The sequence below is a fragment of the Amblyomma americanum genome, chromosome 1 (genome assembly GCF_052857255.1).
Source record: "Amblyomma americanum isolate KBUSLIRL-KWMA chromosome 1, ASM5285725v1, whole genome shotgun sequence".
Lineage (NCBI taxonomy): Eukaryota > Metazoa > Arthropoda > Arachnida > Ixodida > Ixodidae > Amblyomma > Amblyomma americanum.
This window is the reverse complement of record NC_135497.1, coordinates 517,157,892-517,177,335: the sequence shown is the minus strand read 5'-3', so window position 1 is coordinate 517,177,335 and position 19,444 is coordinate 517,157,892. Positions and strand designations below refer to the sequence as shown.

At 45.8% G+C, this 19,444-nt stretch overlaps 1 long non-coding RNA gene and 1 pseudogene across 1 annotated transcript; one reads left to right on the top strand and one right to left on the bottom strand.

The window, feature by feature from the left end:
* Window positions 1-1,236: 1,236 nt before the first annotated feature.
* On the bottom strand, window positions 1,237-14,367 carry LOC144116219 (uncharacterized). The gene is made up of 3 exons (XR_013311788.1): window positions 13,935-14,367; window positions 13,386-13,537; window positions 1,237-1,409 (listed from the first exon to the last, which is right to left on the bottom strand). It is a non-coding gene; the product is annotated as an uncharacterized LOC144116219 (long non-coding RNA).
* Window positions 14,368-15,260: 893 nt separating this feature from the next.
* On the top strand, window positions 15,261-18,354 carry LOC144128556 (uncharacterized; annotated as a pseudogene).
* Window positions 18,355-19,444: the final 1,090 nt, after the last annotated feature.

Below are 19,444 nucleotides of genomic sequence, written 5' to 3'. Positions count from 1 at the left end.
CCCACATATGCTAAGATAAACTGGTCCCACGTCGTGGCAGAAACAGGAGCGCAGCTGGAGAAACTGCACTTCGAAAGCACCGTGTGACAGGGGTAGTAGACGAGTGGTTCTCTACGATGGCCGTATGCAGCGCGCTGTATTGCCATGCTTCATCGATCAGGACAGGTAAGCTGTACGGCCGTTGCGTATGCTTACATCACCGGCAGCTTGGTTGCACTGAAATATGCGATTTTGACGGGAGCGAAGTGCGTTTGTAAATACCGCTGGTTTGAATTAAGCGATTTCCCTGTCTGTCTACAGTACACACCTTACATACCCCTCTAGCAATAATGGCCCTCAGCAGCTGAGAAACGAAAAAAATAATCTGACATTAACAGGTGATGCAAATTCACTCAGCCACCTAGCTCAGACCACTGTTCTGCTTGAGGAAAGATAGGTCACAACAGTAAGAGAAGATTATAAATCAAATTTGCGAATATTTAGGGCCTCTTGTTAGCAAAGCCTGATATTACCCAGTTTGTGCACCCGAAACATAAATCCCGAAAACCAGGGTAAGCGCAATTCCTGCTCAAAAAGTGCCTTCAAGAGAAATGTAATTTTCCAGTGCAACAATCTGAAGCTACCGTATAGAAACTGGCAGATGTCTTGAACCTGAAGGCAATGGATAAACTGGCCATGTGGTGGTTTCCATGTCATGAATTACCGAGGAAGACATCGTTTTCTTTATGCTTTTACAGTGCAGTTTCGAGTAATGCGAATTTCAAAAACTGCCAGCAAGAGCCCAGTGCTACAGAATCCGCCTCGTTTGCAGAGTTGCAATCCCAGTAGCACTGCTAGGGCTGTTATCTTGCCTTTGCAAAATACCTACAAAGAACATTCAAGTCAAAGGGCCTCAATTACAATGTTCACTGGGCTTCAGCACCCATTTAGCAGTTGTCTCAAAGAAGTATGTTGGCGAAATTTCTTTTTTTTCATTAGCTTTATGGAGAATTTTCTGCTGCAATGGCATAAACATGAAGGCAATATGCGGTTCTGCAGCAACACTTCAGACTGTGATGCGACACACGGCAAGCACTTACCTCAAAGATGAGTAGGTTACTCAGAGGAAAAAATGTGGTGGCTGGGTATCGTCTTAAAAAAAAACTGCTTTGTAACACGGTTTTTCTACACGGCCAACGAAGTTGTTACTCATTTATTCACACGCTTCATCAATTACTGACAAGGCGCATCGGTAGGAACACTTTATTTGGCAAGGAAGTCCTGGCCGACGTGGGCCTAATGCGACTCTGCCTGTAGGCCAAGGTGCAGAATTATGGGCACAATCTTGAGCCAGTAGCCTGGAACGGGGAATAGGTGCCTTGGACCAGAGAATGCCGCGCCATGCAAGGTCGGCTGCTGCAGTCCCTCCACTAGTGTCAGTCATACACAGGGTTGGATGCCATGAAAAGAGAAAAAAGTATGCAAACGCAGAACAATAAAATGCAATAATTAAACCACTAAGAGAAACACACAAAAAATGGAATGCATATGAGAGAAAAAAGATAAGGACATCTCCCAACCGACTATAGCGGCGGCCCACACACTCCTGTAGTGGCTTTGTGTATGGACATTAAAAAGTTCCTCAAAAAAAGGATAAAAAGAACATTGTACAGGATGTGCCGGAGAAACCACACACAAAAAGTGTGTATAAGGCAGAGACCAAGAATGAATCAAAATAGTCAAAACAAACAACGAAAGGGTTTCTGAAAGGCTTCTGACACTGGCACACAGGAGGTCACAAGCTCCGTATGCTGAACCCAAAACCTTAAAGGGGCGGAGACATCAAATTTTTGGTTGGAGTGTTCTTAGTTTCAAACATTGCATACTCCCACCAGGCACGTGATACGTGCTCTGCGATTCAAATATGCGCATTAAATATCGCATTATTTATGCTGAGCGATTTCGGTTTCTGAGTGTCAGGGTGCGTTATAACGTCACTCACAAGGAAGAGCAGCAACACTGGCCATGTGGGCTCCAAAAGCAGTGCCACAGGGACCGCTGCATCGTCTGCTCTCGTACACAAGCTGCACATACCAGGGCCTTTCGAAATGCCGGCCAGTACTGCGATATGCTTTGTTTTCGAGTAGTTCAAATTATAAAACAGTTATTTGAAATTACAATACAAACAGTTTCCACTAAATGTAGTGATGAAAAGAAACATTTCATTCCTCTTCATAATTTATCGCATCCTAAAGCTTATTGAGCATCTCATTGAATGAGGGAAAATCATGTAGAATGGTACAATTAGTCTGAGCCATAACTGTGTTCAGGAAAAAACATGACAGCTTGACTTTGTAAGCTGCCGAACGACAATCTTTCGGCATTTCATTTCTCAGCCTTTTGGCGAAGATCATAGCACCGAAGCGCGGCCTTGTGGTAGAGCATCCGCCTCACATTCGGGAGGTGCTGTGTTCGATTCCCAGTGCCGCCGGGTACCCACCAGTTTTAAGATTTCCCCGCCATGGTGCTCGGCTCACCCAGGGTGAGATGCTTGGGAGAAGGGTCTTCGACCAAACCGTTGCCTTGACGGATCAGAGATAAGTTCCGCCGTCAAGCAACCCTAAATCCACCTCGTGCGGTAGAAGCCCATCTTTTTTTTAACCTGTCATGCACACCTGCCGATGCGTGTGCGCCAGCCACAACGGTAGCAAGCAAATACCGCTGCACTTTGCTCGAAGGCGGTGTTTGAGCGGAGAGAGCTATGGCACATCTCTCTTGAGGCTAGAGAAGTGAACATAAGTTTTGTAACTGGCACAAGGCGAGAGTTTTGGACTGCGGGTTTTAACCACGCGGAGACGTTTTTGTGCCCGCATTTGACAGGAATTTTAAGGCGCAGGCTATCCTTCCCACGCAGTGCACCCCTGGCGAGCCGAGCACTAGGCCGAGGACCGCCTGTTCCTATTGGATTAATTGGCTGGTGGACCGGAGGCCGCTGGAATCGTACCCACGACCTCCCGTAGCCGAGGCGAGCACTTAAGCACGAGGCCACAGCTGCGGTGGAGATGCGCTTGTCACAGTTCAGACACTAAAAAGGCGCATGACGTGATGTGGCATTGTTGAGAAACATTAATGACACAAAAAATCTATGAACAGCAGCTTAAGATACAACAAAAGTGAGAGCATTAACAAGACGACCTCTTCCACACACCCTTGTGACACCTCCAGCTGTGGAATGCTGCCCCAGATGCAGCATTCTTGACCGGACATGGGCCGCTTAACTCTTGTGTATGGGTTTTACCACACCGGAATCCCTGGCCGTAACGGACCCACAGATGCTGGCACATTTCAACTAGGAATCTGTGCAGGAATGTCAGCAGCTGTTTCCCTTCTCACTAGATGAAAAGTGCCTGGGTGATCCGGAGTCTTAGATTTGGAAGTTTGTTAAAATTATGCTCACAAGTTTTTGCTTTCTTTTAATGGTTCATAAGAGTGGTGGCCATATGTGCTGACATTACATGTGCTTTCTCAAAAGAAACAAACAACTCTACTTTGAGAAAATTCTGGAAAATTTCAAAATGAAACACTGCATGCTTTCAGGGGCTCCATACACTTCTCATTGTACTGCAAAAGAATACTTCAGGCTTTCAAGAAGGAACCCTTGAACAAGAGGGCTGACAAAGGTTGGTTTGCTCATCACTGAGAAGCACTGCCTTTTACTGCCTTTCCAATGAAGGCATACTCTGGCATCCCTTTCAATAGCAGCAATGGCACAGGACAAGCATCAAGCGATTTCCACAAAAAGTAACAGCTTTATACGACCTCGCCATCACAGCTCGAACCGCAGAGAAACTAGCCTCTATTTATTTGTTTCTGCAATAGCCTACAAGATTGACGAGGCCTGAGAGCAAGATTTACAGATCGATTTTGATGCCACACTGGGGTGACGTGGCACCTCGCATCAGCATGCTGAAAGTGCATGAATTCTGCACATTACTAAGACTACGGCTTATTCCACAGAAAATACTTTTGAACGTAGCTGTGTCTATTCATATGCACCAGATCAAATTTAATGAGGAGTGTGGCAACCTGTACAGAACCAACCAGTATATACTATGCTCACTTAATTGAAGACAAGAAAAAGACAGCTAAAACAGACAGGCCGCCATGCCTAATACTCATTAGAAGCAAAAATATGTCATGTCAATAACAACGGACCGTGTGCTGGACACTCACAGTATCGTTAAAACTCGCAGCAGACCTCTGCGTTAATTTCAGTCCGTCGTTTTCCTAGACTTGACCACTTTCTTGATGGTATCCCTCACAACTCCCCGATTCTTCCAGGTAAACGAAATTCCTCTTGACAATTCTAGATTGCTAGACACCCTTTAAAACCGTCACAGCCCTTCCAGAAATACAGTAGAACCTTGCTGCTCTGTTCTTGATTCGTGTAATCTGCAGTACCACAAAACCAAAAATTATACGTGCTGTGCTATTTTTATTCACAATACAAATCCTGGATAACTTTTTGAAATGATTCCCTGGCATACAGGTCCATAATTTTGCCAAATTCTGACCATATGATGCATTTAGATACCAAGAGAAAATGCCAGGCAAGCTAGTCGTCATTTTTGGATGCTTTGCCCACATGCACTTGAGCATTGCGGAGAAGACGCCGCTGCTGCCCTGCACAAAGGCAAAGACACACAGCATCTTGAGCAGCTGCGGATCTTCCACAATGCACAAGTGTAACGGGACAAAATATCTGAGAACGGTAAGAAATATTTGACGGACTGGACATGCCATGAAACTTCACCCCCATGGAAAACAAAAATATGAAAACAATTTGCAAGTGCTAGAAAAGGAACTTTTCAAAATTTGTGCCAGCACATTCACAAAGGTTTTATTGAAGTGAAAGTGCTAATAAATGCCAGGGACTAGGAAATGGCTCAAAACCTGGACATAGAGACAGTCACGTGCAGACCAGCAAAAAAATTTTTCATAGGGGCTAATTCAAGCTTCTTGCTAAAACACTGCATTCATAACATCATAACATCAAAAAAAATAAATATGAAGGGAGAAAAGGAGGGGGGGAGACAAAAAAATAAAAGGGAAGGTGGCACAAACCTTTGCCTTAAAAATACAAAAGGCCTTGTTTCGTACCATTTGCAGAAGCTATCACGTCAGGATTTCACATTCATTGAAAAGCAGTGTGCAATCACCTTGTAATCAGTGCGTGGCATACTAGCCAGCAATTAAATTACCGTAATATAATTACAGTAATTAAATTACTTTTCTCAGTAATTTCTAATGTAGTTCATTACTTTTGTGGCCTGGAAATTTAGTAATGTAATGAACTACTTTCAAGCAGTAATTTCACGGTAAAGTAATTAATTACTAGCAATATTACTTTTGCTGGATACCGAGTCCATGCTTCTCCTCGCATCTGCCATGCTTTGGCCTCACGTTTGTGGAGATGAGCATATACAAAGCAAAGGTAGGGTATATGGGGGTTTACTGTCCCAAATTTTCTGAACATGTCCTAAAAATGCTACAAAGATTTGCTTTGGTTTAGTTTGGTTTATGAGGTTTAACGTCCCAAAGCAACTCAGGCTATGAGGGATGCCATAGTGATGGGCTCCAGGAATTTTGACCACCTGGGGTTCTTTAAAGTGCACTGACATCACACAGTACAGGGGCCTATAGCATTACACCTCCACCGAAATGAGACTGCTGAGGCCGGGATCAAACCAGTCTTTCGGGTCAGCAGCCGAGCACCATATAACCAATGAGCCACAGCGGCGACTCCCAAAGATAAAATAAATTACGGAGGGCACTAGAGACTACTTCCATGCTTTGAAGGCGAAAAACATTCATTTTTTAATTTATATTGTTTCCTTCCTTTCTAGTGACACACCTACTCATTAGCATACAGTCATAGGGCAACACATTAAATGAACCATTACTCGCCACGAAGCAACGCGGTTTTGTGGCTAATGGGTTGCGCGATCACCTCACAGTCTGAAGGCCCTTGGTTCAATTCTCTGCACCCACGGAAGAAATTTTTCTCTTTGCTGATGATGTCACTGGGGGTTGTGAACCACTTTTCCTGGACATCGACAACATAGCCGGGTATCGCATTAAAGCGCCACTTAAGGCTCTTGCCTTAAAAGTGCGCAACCAGTAATAGCCAGCACCCCAGGGAAGCGGCGTACGCAGACGAGAGGTGATGTGCGCGCAGGCGCCAGCACTGCCTTTGTGAAAAGTCTGCATATCAGTCACAGGACTGCTACGAGTCTTCCTGCACTGCATACGGTCTCACACACAAACGCACTGCATGGCCACCAGAAGAGCGCCATGACCAAGGCATGCCATATGGCACCTTCGCACAGATGCACTGCGAGTGCTTGAGCAAGTACTTTGACATCGCCGCACTGACAAGAAGTCTCAACTGACACGTCTAAGAAAGTTGGTCGCGAGTTGTTGGTTTTTTATGGCTTCATTTGAGGCCCTATTTCTAACTCAAGGGCAAGAAAGGCAACAGCGTCCCACTGACATGCAATTTATTTCCACCAACTTGCCTGCAGAACAAATCAATTGAACATCAGCAGAACTGGCGGCTTCTCTGCACCCCTGTGCACTTCTGGGACGATACGTGGATAAGCAGTCAATGTACTCCGGCTGTTTATGCGGATGACAAATTCTTCAAAATCAGGATGGTGGGACGATATTACTCATTGAATGATGTACTTCTGATTGAAGAGTGATATGAGAAAGACCATCTACATCAGCAAAGTGGCTGTTCAGATTGAGTAAAGAGGGGCAAAATTTCCAACACCCATTTTCAAGCTCAGTGGCAGTGCAAACAAAAAACTTGAAATTTTGCACAAACCATGACCAATGCACAACATTTTAGCATCGAAACTAAGTAATTTTCATTACTTAAGGCAGGTAATTGTAATGTAATGTCGTTACTTTTTGAGACCAGTAATTTGTAATGTAATTTAATTACTTCTGTGATTTCTAGGAAATGAATTAGTAATAGAATTTAATTACTTTTCAAAAGTAATTTTGCCACGTATGGTGTGTGGTCAGCGGCTGCCTAGGGAACTTCTCAGTGTCCTTAAGTACTTACGCAAACAATGACACACCACCCAGTTCCCTACATGTGACAATGTCCATGAGAAAAAGGAATATTGTGACAAAGACGACGAAGCTGGCTGTGGTGCATTACAGAGCAGTCGCGCTAGGCCAACGGCCATTAAGTTATAACTCTGCCATCGTTCATCGCGCCTCACTCTTTGAACAGCCACCACGTAACAATATTATACACCACACAGCATTTGCATTGGAGGGAATGGCCAAGAGCAATTTCCATTTGGTTTTCTGCGTGTTAAAGGAATATATACACGTAACTTTGGTAGCATGTTTTCTTCTCTACAATGATGCATAAAATACTACTACGCATGAATCACCATGTGATATTTGCCCACGGCCGCTAAATAATTTATAATTTTTTCTGTCATGCTGTTTAGGTTTCAACAGCCGAACAATGGCTGTGACGTCAAAGAGTACGTTTGTGTCACGTGAGGTATAGAGAAACGCCGATATAATCGCTGCTTCATCGTTATAATTTACTGCAGGGCTGAAGCCAGCCTTGCTCAAGGGCTGGAATGACAACTAATGTGGAAGCAGCGATTATATTGCATTTTATGCCTCACGTGACCTGTAGGCACACGTTGGCATCAAAGTCCTCATTCGGCTGTTGAAACTGAGACCGAAACAGCACGAGAAAGAAATGCTATTATAAATTATTTAGTGGTTATAGGAGAATACCAGGTGGTAATTCATGTATAACAACGCCTTACGCATCATTACAAACAAAAAACATGCACCAAAAAGTTGGGTGTCTATACTCCTTTAATTCTTTAGACCCGCCATTCTGCTTACTGATCTTGCTTTGCAGTTCATCTGCTGAGCGACTTAGAGATATCACCTGAGAATTGCAGATTACTAAAATATTCTCCATTAACTCTTATCCCCAACTGTTCTGAATCCAGGCCTCGGAATAGAGCAGGTATTCCTAAAATACATCCTGTTTACAGGAGGTATTTTGTTGCAGAGGACGCATTGCGGAGTCATTTTTTTTGCACGATTGGTGATGTATTAGACACTGCAGTCCAAGACTTCTTCAGCACAGTTTGGTATTGACACTGTTGCTTCCATCATTGGTAAAAACCCATCCAATGAAAGTAACGCTTACATGGAAGCTGAAGACAGCTAAAGTTGTACTGTTGGAAAAAACTGCATGCGTGCTAGACACTTGCTTGTTCATTCAAATACGGCCTAATAGAGCAGCTGGGACACGGGACCTGGCTTACATACCTTCGAGGGCTGCACTCGTAGCTATGTGATTAAAAGGTTTCACCTGCGCATTCTTTGAAATGCCTCAGGTATCACCTTTTACTAGGTCAACGGATATACTCAGGCTGCTTTCAGTTTGGGCATATTGTTAAGTGGCGACCAGCCGAATAATAAGCGGCGATGAACGATGGCAGTGAGATCATTCTAATGGCCGCTCGCCTATAGTGCGACCTTTTTGTTCCCGCGCCACTGCCAGCTTCGTCGTTTTAGTGAGACTACCCGGGGCTGCCGAGCGATTGTCCCGATAGTGAATAGAAGACACCGATGGAGAGACGGCTCAGTGGAGATGGGTTCAGAGGAGGATGGTACATGGCATGGGGGGAAGTGCTGGCCGCCACGATGAAAGATATGTGTGAATGAATCCTGGTCGACGAAGCTTCCGGGACACAGGTCGCCAGTAGCCGACGGACGAAGCCCTTGAATGCACTGAATGGCATGGGCAGGGGGCGGTGTCCTCACGTGTGGGCGGTGTCTAGGGTCGCGGCAGCGTTGTCATGTCAATATGCCTTCTGGTCAGGGCGGGGGACGGGACTGGGGTGAGCGGCGAGGTCGGTTCAGGTTCGGCGGGCTGGGGCACAGCAGGGCGAACCAGGTGCACACGGCCGATGATAACGGCAGGCGGAGGACTCTGAAGATCCAGGACCAGGATGGGGATGATACCCCGCATCTCACACCAAATGATAAGTGGCGGCCAGCCGAATAATAAGCGGCGATGAATGATGGCAGTGAGATGATTTTAATGGCCGCTCGCCTATAACGTGACCTTTCCGCTCCTATACCACTGCCAGCTTCGTCGTCTTCGTGACAATATTGCCGCTTTGCACACAGTTTTTCCACAGTGCCGCGAGGTATGCCTTAACGAGGTTTTACTGTACCTGTGAGTACTAACGTTGCTGAATTTTATGCATGTCAATGTGAAATCTGAACCGATTCATACACTTCCTGCAGTAAGGCCCATGATCCAACTATAAAATTGAAGCTCTGATCTATTGCTATGCGATGCATTCAGAACAGGTGCTGCCCTTGATGGTCTCACAGATAACTTTGACCACAATGGCAACAAAGGCATCAAAGGTTGCCTCCAAACTATAGCTCTCCACCATTCGTGGCATGTTTTCCGCTGCTCTACTGTCTTTTTCCACAGTGGCCCACTCATAACTCACCCCAGTTCTCACTGCGGGGCCAATCCAGCAAACAAGTCTTACGCAGTGCTGTTCGGATGGACCTTATGGCCATGCCACTGCTCTAATTACACGCCACCACTTTCGCTCGACCCCATGGCGACATTCCTAACACAGGTGGGGGAAGGAGGAAGTTGGAGTACCATGAAAGCCAAATGTACAACAAGGTCGTAGTGCAGCGGCCTCGCTCAAAGCTCTTGCCCTGAGCTCAAACAGCACAGGTACTTCTGGTTGAGCTTACAACTTCGTCATGCCAGAGCTGACAGCTCACCAGCCACACACATCGAAACAAATTTTTAATTACACATGCCAACAATGCCACATCTATTAAGATATGGAAGATGGTGTTAAGCCATCTATGCTCTAACCAACCCAAAATTCTACTACTGTCAAGCAGATGACCTCGTTTCCCTTAGGCAATACATCCAGCTCATTACTGCTCACAGCTATTGTAGATTGTCATTTTGACCTCTCAGATTTTCTCACCAAGAGGCACGAGGGCAATTGGTTAACTGTACGGTTCTTGGGACCAAGCGCCATTAAGCAATCACTACAAGCTCTGGGCAAACACTCCCTGAAGTGGCCACCAAAAATCTTGCACCAAAGCTGCAAATTATACTGTTTGAAAGGGCACTACTTTTTATTTATTTGTACCTCAAAGGCCCACAAGGGACTATTACATGAGGGGTGGGCTGACATGTACTAAAACCTCCTGCCACAAAATTTTTCAGAAAAGGCAAACTGAAGAGCTAAACTATTCATCTACATCCTTGAGGCTCTTTTTCCTCCCGTAATTCCTACTGCACTAGAAGCCGTGTGTTGGTGCTTGAATCTGAATGCCACACACCCATATGCATGCAGCACACATCCTTTTACCAGCAAAGCACCACGTAAGATCATGTCAATGCCTCATTTGGGGACAAGGGGTGCAAGCACACAGAACAGTAGGAACAAAACGTAAAGACTAATGTTGTGTGAGTCACTCCTGTGCTCTGTCTTTTGGGCTACATGACTCAAGATGAACAATCCTCTCCCCATTTTCCTAAAAAAGTGAAACTACAAGAAACATCTACTCCTAACTTGTGAAAACAAAACGACGAACACAGAAGGAAGAACATAAACGTGTCTCGTCCTTGTCTTTCCATGTATTCTTCAATTATGGGAACTACTTCCTCGTTCAGCTCCCTGTCCTACATACATTCGTCTGTGGCTTCTCGCCTCTGCTTGTCTCTAGGGGCACAAACGTTGCCAGTTTCACAGCAGGAGGCCCACTTTCAAAATTATAATTTGCTAGATCCGTGACAGCCTAGTTGTTTTGTTCACTATACAGGCAGGCTTTGTTCATTTGGGGTCTGTAGGTGAAAGCTGTCGTCTTAATAGTGAATGTTTCCGCGTTTCCTTTTTGTTTCTTCTTTCTATGTAATGGCTAGGACAAAAACTGTCGCCCACCCAATGCAAAGGAAATGGCCACATAATCATAAGGTCTCTTCCATTTGGCTGCACTTTCTGCACTAGTTCAAGAAGTGCAGCACGAGTTCTAGGCTGGCTTGCACTTGCCGAAATGGAAGCGCAGCTGCGGTGCAGCAATACGGCGGTGCCGATGTGTAGGTCGAAGAAGCGGGAAAGGTATGGAACTAGTTATTCAATGAAATGATGACAGTTCTTTGTTGAAAGCTTTATGGTTTATGGGGGTTTACAGTCCCAAAGTGACTCAACCTGTGAGGGATGCCATAGCGAAGGGCTCTGGAAATTTCGACCACCTGGGGTTCTTTACCATGCACTGACATCACAATACACGGGACTCTAGAATTTCGCCTCCATCAAAATTCGACTGCCGCGGCCAGCATCGAACCCGCGTCTTTCGGGTCACGGGTTTCATCCTGGCCGCGGTGGTCGAATTTCGATGGAGGCGAAATTCTAGGGGCCCGTGTACTGTGCGATGCCAGTGCACGTTATGGGAGCATAGAGACCTAATTTTGGTGGCATATTTTCTTCTTTATAATGATGCGGAAGACACTACTATGCATGAATCACCATGTGGTATTCGCCTACAACTGCTAAATAATTTATAATCGAATATTTCTGTCATGCTGTTTCGGTTTCAACAGCCGAATGAGAGCTGTGACGTCTAAGGGAGGTTTTAGGTCACAAGAGGCAGAGAAAAACCGTGATATAATTGCTGCTTAACCGTTTTAATTTACTGCAGTACTGAAGCCAGCCTTCCTCAAGAGCAGGAATGACAACAAATGTAGAAGCACCAATTATATTGCAGTTTTTCACGCCTCACATGACCTACAACCTCTCTTTAAGGTCACAGTCATCTTTCAGCTAGTGAAACTGAAACAGCACAAGAAATTCAGTTATAAATTATTTTGCAGCCATAGGAGCATACCACATGGTAATCCGTGTATAATAATGCCTTACACCTCATTACAAAAAAAGATTGGCTTGGTTTATGGGGGCTTAATGTCCCAAAGCGACTCAGGCTATGAGGGACACTGTAGTGAAGGGCTCTGGAAATTTCGACCACCTGGGGTTCTTTAACGTGCACTGACATCACGCAGTACATGGGCCTCTAGAATTTCGCCTCCATCAAAATTCAACCCCCGCGGCCGGGATCGAACCCACGTCTTTTGGGTCAGCAGCCAAGCCCCATAACCACTGAGCCACCGCAGTGGCATCATTACATTCAAAAGAAGAAACCACGCACCCAAAAGTTAGGTGTCTATGCTCCCTTAAAGAACACCAGGTGGTCAAAATTTCCGGAGCCCTTCACTACGGCGTCCCTCAGAGCCAGAGTTGGTTTGGGACGTTAAACTCCCATAAGCCATAACCTTTCAGCAAATAACTGTCACCATTTCATTAAATAGCTTGTACCATACGTTCTCTGCTTCTTCGACCTACACATAGAGGAGGTGAGTGACTGTTTGAGGAGTCATAATGAAAACCTGAGTGGTCAAGTCGAGTCGCATAGGCAGCATTTCAGCGCTAATTCGTAAGTCGCCTGTGTGTATACATGCAACGATTTTTTTTTCTTTCTGTGAAACGACATTTCCTAGAGCAGGTTTATGGTAAAACTTCATTGCAATTTGCTGCTTGAAAATTCTTCCAAGTGTTTCAGGATTTTGGTGGTGTCGGCGGCATGCAGTTGGTTGCAATTTCGTGACGACAGCAAGGCTATTGGACAATCGGGCCTGCACTCGACCATTCGTTTTGGAAGAGGCCAGCGCCAAGCTGCATTTGAACTGCCTGAGCTGTTGTTGCACGCTGCCGGCACCACCGCGGAACTTCACAGAACTAGTGCAGAGAGTGCAGCCAAATCAAAGAAAGCTATCATGACCAACCTTAACCAAGTTGTAGTTTGGGCTTGTTCGTATAGCATATTAGAAGACACAGCGCAGCACAATGGGACAGAGAAAAGCACACAGGACAAGCGCTTATCTGTGTGCTCCTTTTCTCTGTCCCATTGCGCTGCACTATGTCTTCTTCTAATATCACCACAATGACCTGTCACACACTGCAACAGTGCGTTGTGAGCTTTATGCACCTCACAAGCTTCCAAACAGTCAAAGGACATCAAGCACATTGTCCCCAATGTTCATCTCTTTAAGGCTCTTTACACCATTAGCTGTAAAAAGGTCTTAAGCTTAGAGGCTTTAAAATTAAGCTTGCTTCTCCAGCTGCCTCATGCGCTCCATTCTAGTTGGCTACCTGGGTCCAAGCACCTTTCCCACGTAAAACCGATGCTCGGCGCAGGTGGCACAGCACTCATTTTAAAATTCTCACAGAAGGTTGAGGGCTCACCTTGTGGCGCCTTAGAGCCTTTGCTGCCTCAGCATTTTAACGTCCCAATTGTGCAGCCTCTGCGCCAGCAAGCCAACGCCGGACTCGAAGCAGGAATCAGGAAGGTCCGTGCATACCACAAAACTGCCAGTCAGTTTTTAAAGTCCAGTTTTCTGAAATAAATATGAATTTAAAAGAACATGTTTCGCGCTGCAGGCACCAAAGCGTAATCGCTTATCTCGCCGCAATTTTCGCACCTGTTTTAGAAAGGGAATTCTAGAAGCAGAACACAACTGTAAAGGGCAGCATTAATTCAACACTCTACAGACTTTCCCAGCCCCGGGGCCACAAAAAATCGGACCGCGTACAAAACTCATCGCACAAACGGTTAGTTCAACTGGACTGTTGTCAAAAGTTTCCCGCCTTTTTTCGGGAGCACGCAAAAGCTGGTAATTATGCGTGTTTTACATGACCATGAGTTACGTTGGGCTGGATTGACAAAAGGTATAAAACACGCTCAGCGCAAGCTCTTTTCTGTTGAACTGCACAGAGCTTTTGAGCAGAACTTACGAAAAAACAGATGAGTCTTTCCCTCCGAGCCTTTGGGTCCACTGCCGGGCAAGCGGGCTCAGCGCTAGTCCTGGGTTATCTGCTAACACAAAATATTCGGGCGCAAGGAAGTTGACAACGGAATGCTGAGTGTCAGATAACGGGCAATCACTCAGTATGTGCATACCAAAAGATAGCAAGAACAAATTACTCACGTGCAACACGATCGCGCGCTCTTTCCGTCGACCGGCCATAATGCTACTGAAAGCAATGCTCGGCTCGGCTCAAACATGGCTCAAACAGCAAAAAATTTGCCAGACGTGACGTCTTTGCTTCAAACCGGATGCGACGTCATGGGTTGAAATAACGCTTGCGTTATTTCGACCTGGTTGCAGCAGTCCCTGCCGTGAAAATAACGGAAAGCCAAGCCAAATCGTTATTTCGACCTGGTTGTAATAACGAAAGTAGGGTGGCTAGACTGGGGTGGTGTGAAGACCGCGGCGCTTTCCCTCGGGCGCGCGTGACCCCTCTGCGCACCGATGCCGCCAGGGGAAATGTGGCGCTGCTACTAGCGGCGCGGTCAGCTTCGCCTGGTCAGCCTGGCTCAACCTCTCAGCTGCGTCGGTCTTGCGCACATCGTAGCAGTTGTCAGTGCAGCGTTTTCTCATGCGAGATGCCTCCACCAGCAAGAAAGAAGACCGAGCGTTGGTGCTTTGTGCCTGGGTGTGACACGGGATACAGGAAAACGTCAGAGAAAGTCTCTTTGTTCTGTGCCCCTGCCTGCCAAGAAATGTTGGCCAAGTGGTCTCGAGCGATCCCACGGGCCGACAAGGCGTTGGAGGAGAATTCTGCAGTTTGCGAAAGACACTTCGACTCACGGTACGTAGCCAACATTTTTAGCTGGGCTTGTGGATGAGACTTATTGGAATGTGGAAAGCGTCTAGAATAAACAGAAGTGTGACACGTGTTATCGGCGTGCTGTGTGACTGTACATAACGCATTGCACGACATTCTCGCAGCATGCCCATCCTGCTCTTTCACGCTAGCTCAAACTGATCACCATGGTCTGTTCTTTCTGTTGCCTCTAGGTTTATCGTTCGTGACTTCAAGCACATTATTAATGGAGCTGAGGTCTTGATACCGCGCTCCATTCCTGCCCTCTCAGAAGACGCAGTACCTACTGTATTTCCTAACCTACCGAAATACATTAGCAGAATGCTGCCGAAAGAAAGAAAAAGAAATGCCTCACAAGCTCCTATACCTTCAAAAAGAAGCGGCGCTTGCCTTGACACGGCGGAGGAATGCCCCCCGGCAGACGTGGAGGGTGCAGATACACAGCGGGGTGGAATGTCCGAGCCGTTCGCCGAGGAACTATTCATTTTCAATCTGAAACGACCTTCGGAACTGTGGTCACTGCAGAAGCTTAAGCAGAACAACATTGCCTGCTACCAGACTGCAGAATTTGCAAAGGGCGAAACACCGCCTGTTGTGTTTACCAAAATGGTAGTGTTCTGCATTGGAGAAGGACATGTCAAGTGCAGCATCTTCTTGGCTGGGCAATTTCATAAGGAATGCGATGTGCGGTGTAAAGAACAAGCAGAAGGTGAATTGTCGTACGCAAACAGCCTCACCGTGTGCAGTGGAATTGGCCATACCAAGGAGTTCGAGAAGCTAAATATGAACAACATTGGAAGATTATCCGGACATTGCCTGTTCTCATCAGCATGTAACGGATCAGTACCACAACGTATGTTGTTCTGGACTTGAAGGACTGCATACAGCTTATAGAAATTTGTGTACAGTAATGTCTTAACATTGACGACCAGACTGATACATTTTAAATGTCTTTTTTTTCATTTCAGGTACATCTGCACAGTTACCTAACCGCTGCTTGTCATGCAAAAAGAGCAGAAGCAGTATGAAAGCTCGCTTGCTACGCTGCAAAAAGAAGGCTCGACTCCAGCTTTCAAATGTTGCTGCAAAACGGCTAAAGTATGGCATGCGTACCCTGCAACGGAGGAATAATAAGTTGAACTCTCTGCAAGATGCCCTCAAAAAGATGCAAGAAAAAAACATGGCAATCAAAGCAACCTTTTTTGAGGAAAAGGTTACCCTGAATACTCTTTTTCTTTATTTGAAAAGCATTTACTTTTGTAACTTTGTATATGTTTTCCAGCTTAAAGAGCTTCCCAAAAAACAGCAACCAGCTGTGCGTGCATGTTTTTAAGTATCAAGAAGGAAGTCCAACCATGGGTACCGTTACAACAAGGAATCGCTGCTGGAATGTATCCTCCTAAGGATGAAAAGTCCACGACTGTATGAGCACCTGAGGTCTCATAAAATCTTGGTGCTGCCTAGCCGAGTCTGTCTGCAAAGATACATGAAGGTATTTAAATGTGCCTTTTTTTACATGAACAAAAAGTAACTGCTTTTTCTATTTACAGGGCTTCAAAGCATCGTATGGCTTTAGCACCAAGCTTCTTGGGTGTGTAAAAAAAAACAGAAGAGCTTGATGGAATTAGGCGCCATGGGGGCTTGCTCATAGATGAGATGAAACTTTCTGCTCACTTGGACATGACAACCTCAACTCATATAGAAGGCTTTGTTGATCTAGGTCAATTCAGTGACCACAGGGACAAATATACGAAAGCTGACCATGGGCTTGTCATTATGTTTCAGCCTTTAGTAGGCAGCTGGACCCAAATAATAGGTAAGAATGTTTGTACAAAATATGTTTATTGATTTCAAACTATAATCACGTGCTTATATGATGTGCTTCATTTCTCTATAGGTGTATTTGCTTCAAGTGGAAACGTCAAGTCTCAGATGCTTTCAAAAATTGTATTAGAGGCAACGGTGCTTTGTGAACAAGCTGGTCTTCTAGTTCACTATGTCTGCACAGACGGCGCAACATGGAATCGCTCTATGTGGCACAACCTTGGTGTGTACGGCAATGGGAAGAATGTAAAGTGCAAAGTAATGCACCCCTGTGATGAAGACAGGTTCCTACACTTTATTTCAGATTTCCCGCACCTTGCAAAATGTGTGCGAAACACATTGCTTAAGCAAGGACTCAACACACATCTTGGCCGAGTAAGCTTGCTACATGCTGGTCTATTTTTTATATATATGCCTTGTTTGATTTGCTTTTTTATCGCAAGTAAAATGCGATTTTATACTTCATTACTTATATTACAGGCCCACTGGGAGCATCTTTCCACCATGTGGAAGCTAGACAATAACAGTATGACACTGAAGGTTGCACCAAAGCTTACTCGCAGTCACATTTATCCAAATGGCTTTGACAAGATGCGAGTAGACTTGGCTTTCCATATTTTTAGTAGAGAAGCCGAACATGCCATTTCCTTTTACAAGGAGGATATAGAAAGGATTTATCCAAATGCAGAGCCAACAAGAGCTTTTGTTGATCTGATGGCGAGGCTTATTGAAGCTATGACATCGAGGTTCCCTGCAGAAGCCATGAGGTAATTTTGGTGTGGGGTTTTTCTCTCACAATGCTGCATGATTTTGTTTTTGGTATTTCAGACCGGGCAATAGGAAAGAGGCCACCCTTGATGAAGCGCTTCGGTTTCTTGATGAATGGGAGGCTCACGCCAAAGGGCTCGGCTTTCTTAGTAAGAGTACTTCTGAGGGGCTGAGGGTGTCTATACATTCTACAAAGCACCTTCTAAAGTACCTTTCAGAAAAGGTCGGCTTCAAGTATATAATGACATCAAGACTGAGCCAAGACCGCTTGGAACAATGCTTCGGCGTTGTCAGGCAAACGAGTGGGGCAAATGATCATCCTACCCCAGCTCAGTTCATTCTGATCATAAGGTATGTAATTTTTACTTGGGTTTTACAGACTGTCAGCATGCTTATATATGTAACAAGTGTTCCATGTGCACATCCAGGTGTCTAAGCTTCTACAGTCTGGCAAGGAGCCCTAAGGACGGCAATGTGTCGCCGGATGTCCTCGAGTCATTGCTGTCTGTCGAGGAGGTGCTGGCTGAAAAGGAAAGCCTGGCAGAAGACAGCGTAAAGGCTTTGCCAATTGTTGCCATGGAAGTGGCCGCAGACCACCACAGCTATGCTGAGCGGCACAGCGATGCGCGGCTGATCTATTACATTTCAGGCTATGTTGCTAGAAAGCGAGTTCTGACAACCCATTGTGAAGCCTGCAGAGCAGCATGTCTCTGTGATAAAGACAACATTGCAAAAGAACTTCCAGCCGAGGCAACCAATGAGTGGAACCTTGGGGGCGTTTTATATCCCTCAATGTCGTTTTATAATCTTATCAAGGTCCTTGAAGACAAACTTACATATGCGTTCTGCCGAACGCGCTTGCATGCCGAAGCTGCGGCAGAGATTTTACAGTCTATTAGTGGTGTGCAAAAAATTGGTTGCTCTCACCATTCTGTTGCACTGACAGCATCAGTAGTACGTTTTTATTGCCTCACAAGGATGCACTTTTTGCTCAAGGGCATAAATCAGGAGGGTAGTGAAGGGAAGCGTAAAACACTGAAACCTTGTGTATTGTAGATTCTTTCTGCAAAAGTTTCCCCCCTCATTTGTAAATAAATGTTTTCATGACCAGATATGTGTTGCTTCATTGTCTACAATCGTCGGAGATTGCTTACGTGAGCGTCAAGCTGGCATACATGCTACAGGTTCACAATCGGGGACAACTGGTTTGCGCGTTGGGGCGCCTTCAGCCAACGCGACTGCAGTTTCGAGGTCCTACGGCACGCATTGCAACCTGCTCTTCTCGCCGTAGTGGCTGCGTTTCGATGGCGGCGCAACGCAGAGAGTCAGTGCACGTTAAAGAAACCCAAGTGGTTGAAATTATTCTGAAACCTTCCACTACGGCGTCCCTCGCATCCTGGGCAGCGTCTCGAAATGTGCACGCACAAAACGCGCTTCAGTACAGCTATGCAATGCAAACTGGGCCTGTGAAGCAGCATATTCCACGGGAATAATGATGCGAGTTGACGAAACATTATTTTATGGTAAAGATTCATTCTTTGACACTCACAAAAAACGCGCGGTAAGCGAAACAAGCCCATTTTCGCCTCGGTGCTAGAAATTTAGCCTACGCGATGCGCTCATTTCGGCTGCTCACCTTACCGCGCCTCTGCCGTCAGCGCCGCCACACGGCATCGGTGCGCGGCGGGGCCAAGCTTCTCCGGCCGGTTTTCACACCTTCCCAGTCTAGCCACCCTAACGAAAGCGTTATTTTCACCCATGGATTATAGATTGGCTTGGCGTCATTTGTGATTTGTGGATCGTGGTCGTGCGGGCGCGGGCGTTTTGCATCACTTGCTTGTTTGGTCGGCCTCTGGATGCTCTGGACGTGTGGTGTGGTACATTCGTTGTGAAAGGACGCTTGTGTGGTTTGTGTGCTCGCACTTGTGTAGTGCCTGTGCCTTCGAAGGCGCTCCAGAAAAATGAGTCTTTTCGAAGCTTTCTCAGGAAAATCTTGTCGTAATTGACCGTATGAAAATACGCTTTCATTTCGCGTAATTTATGGG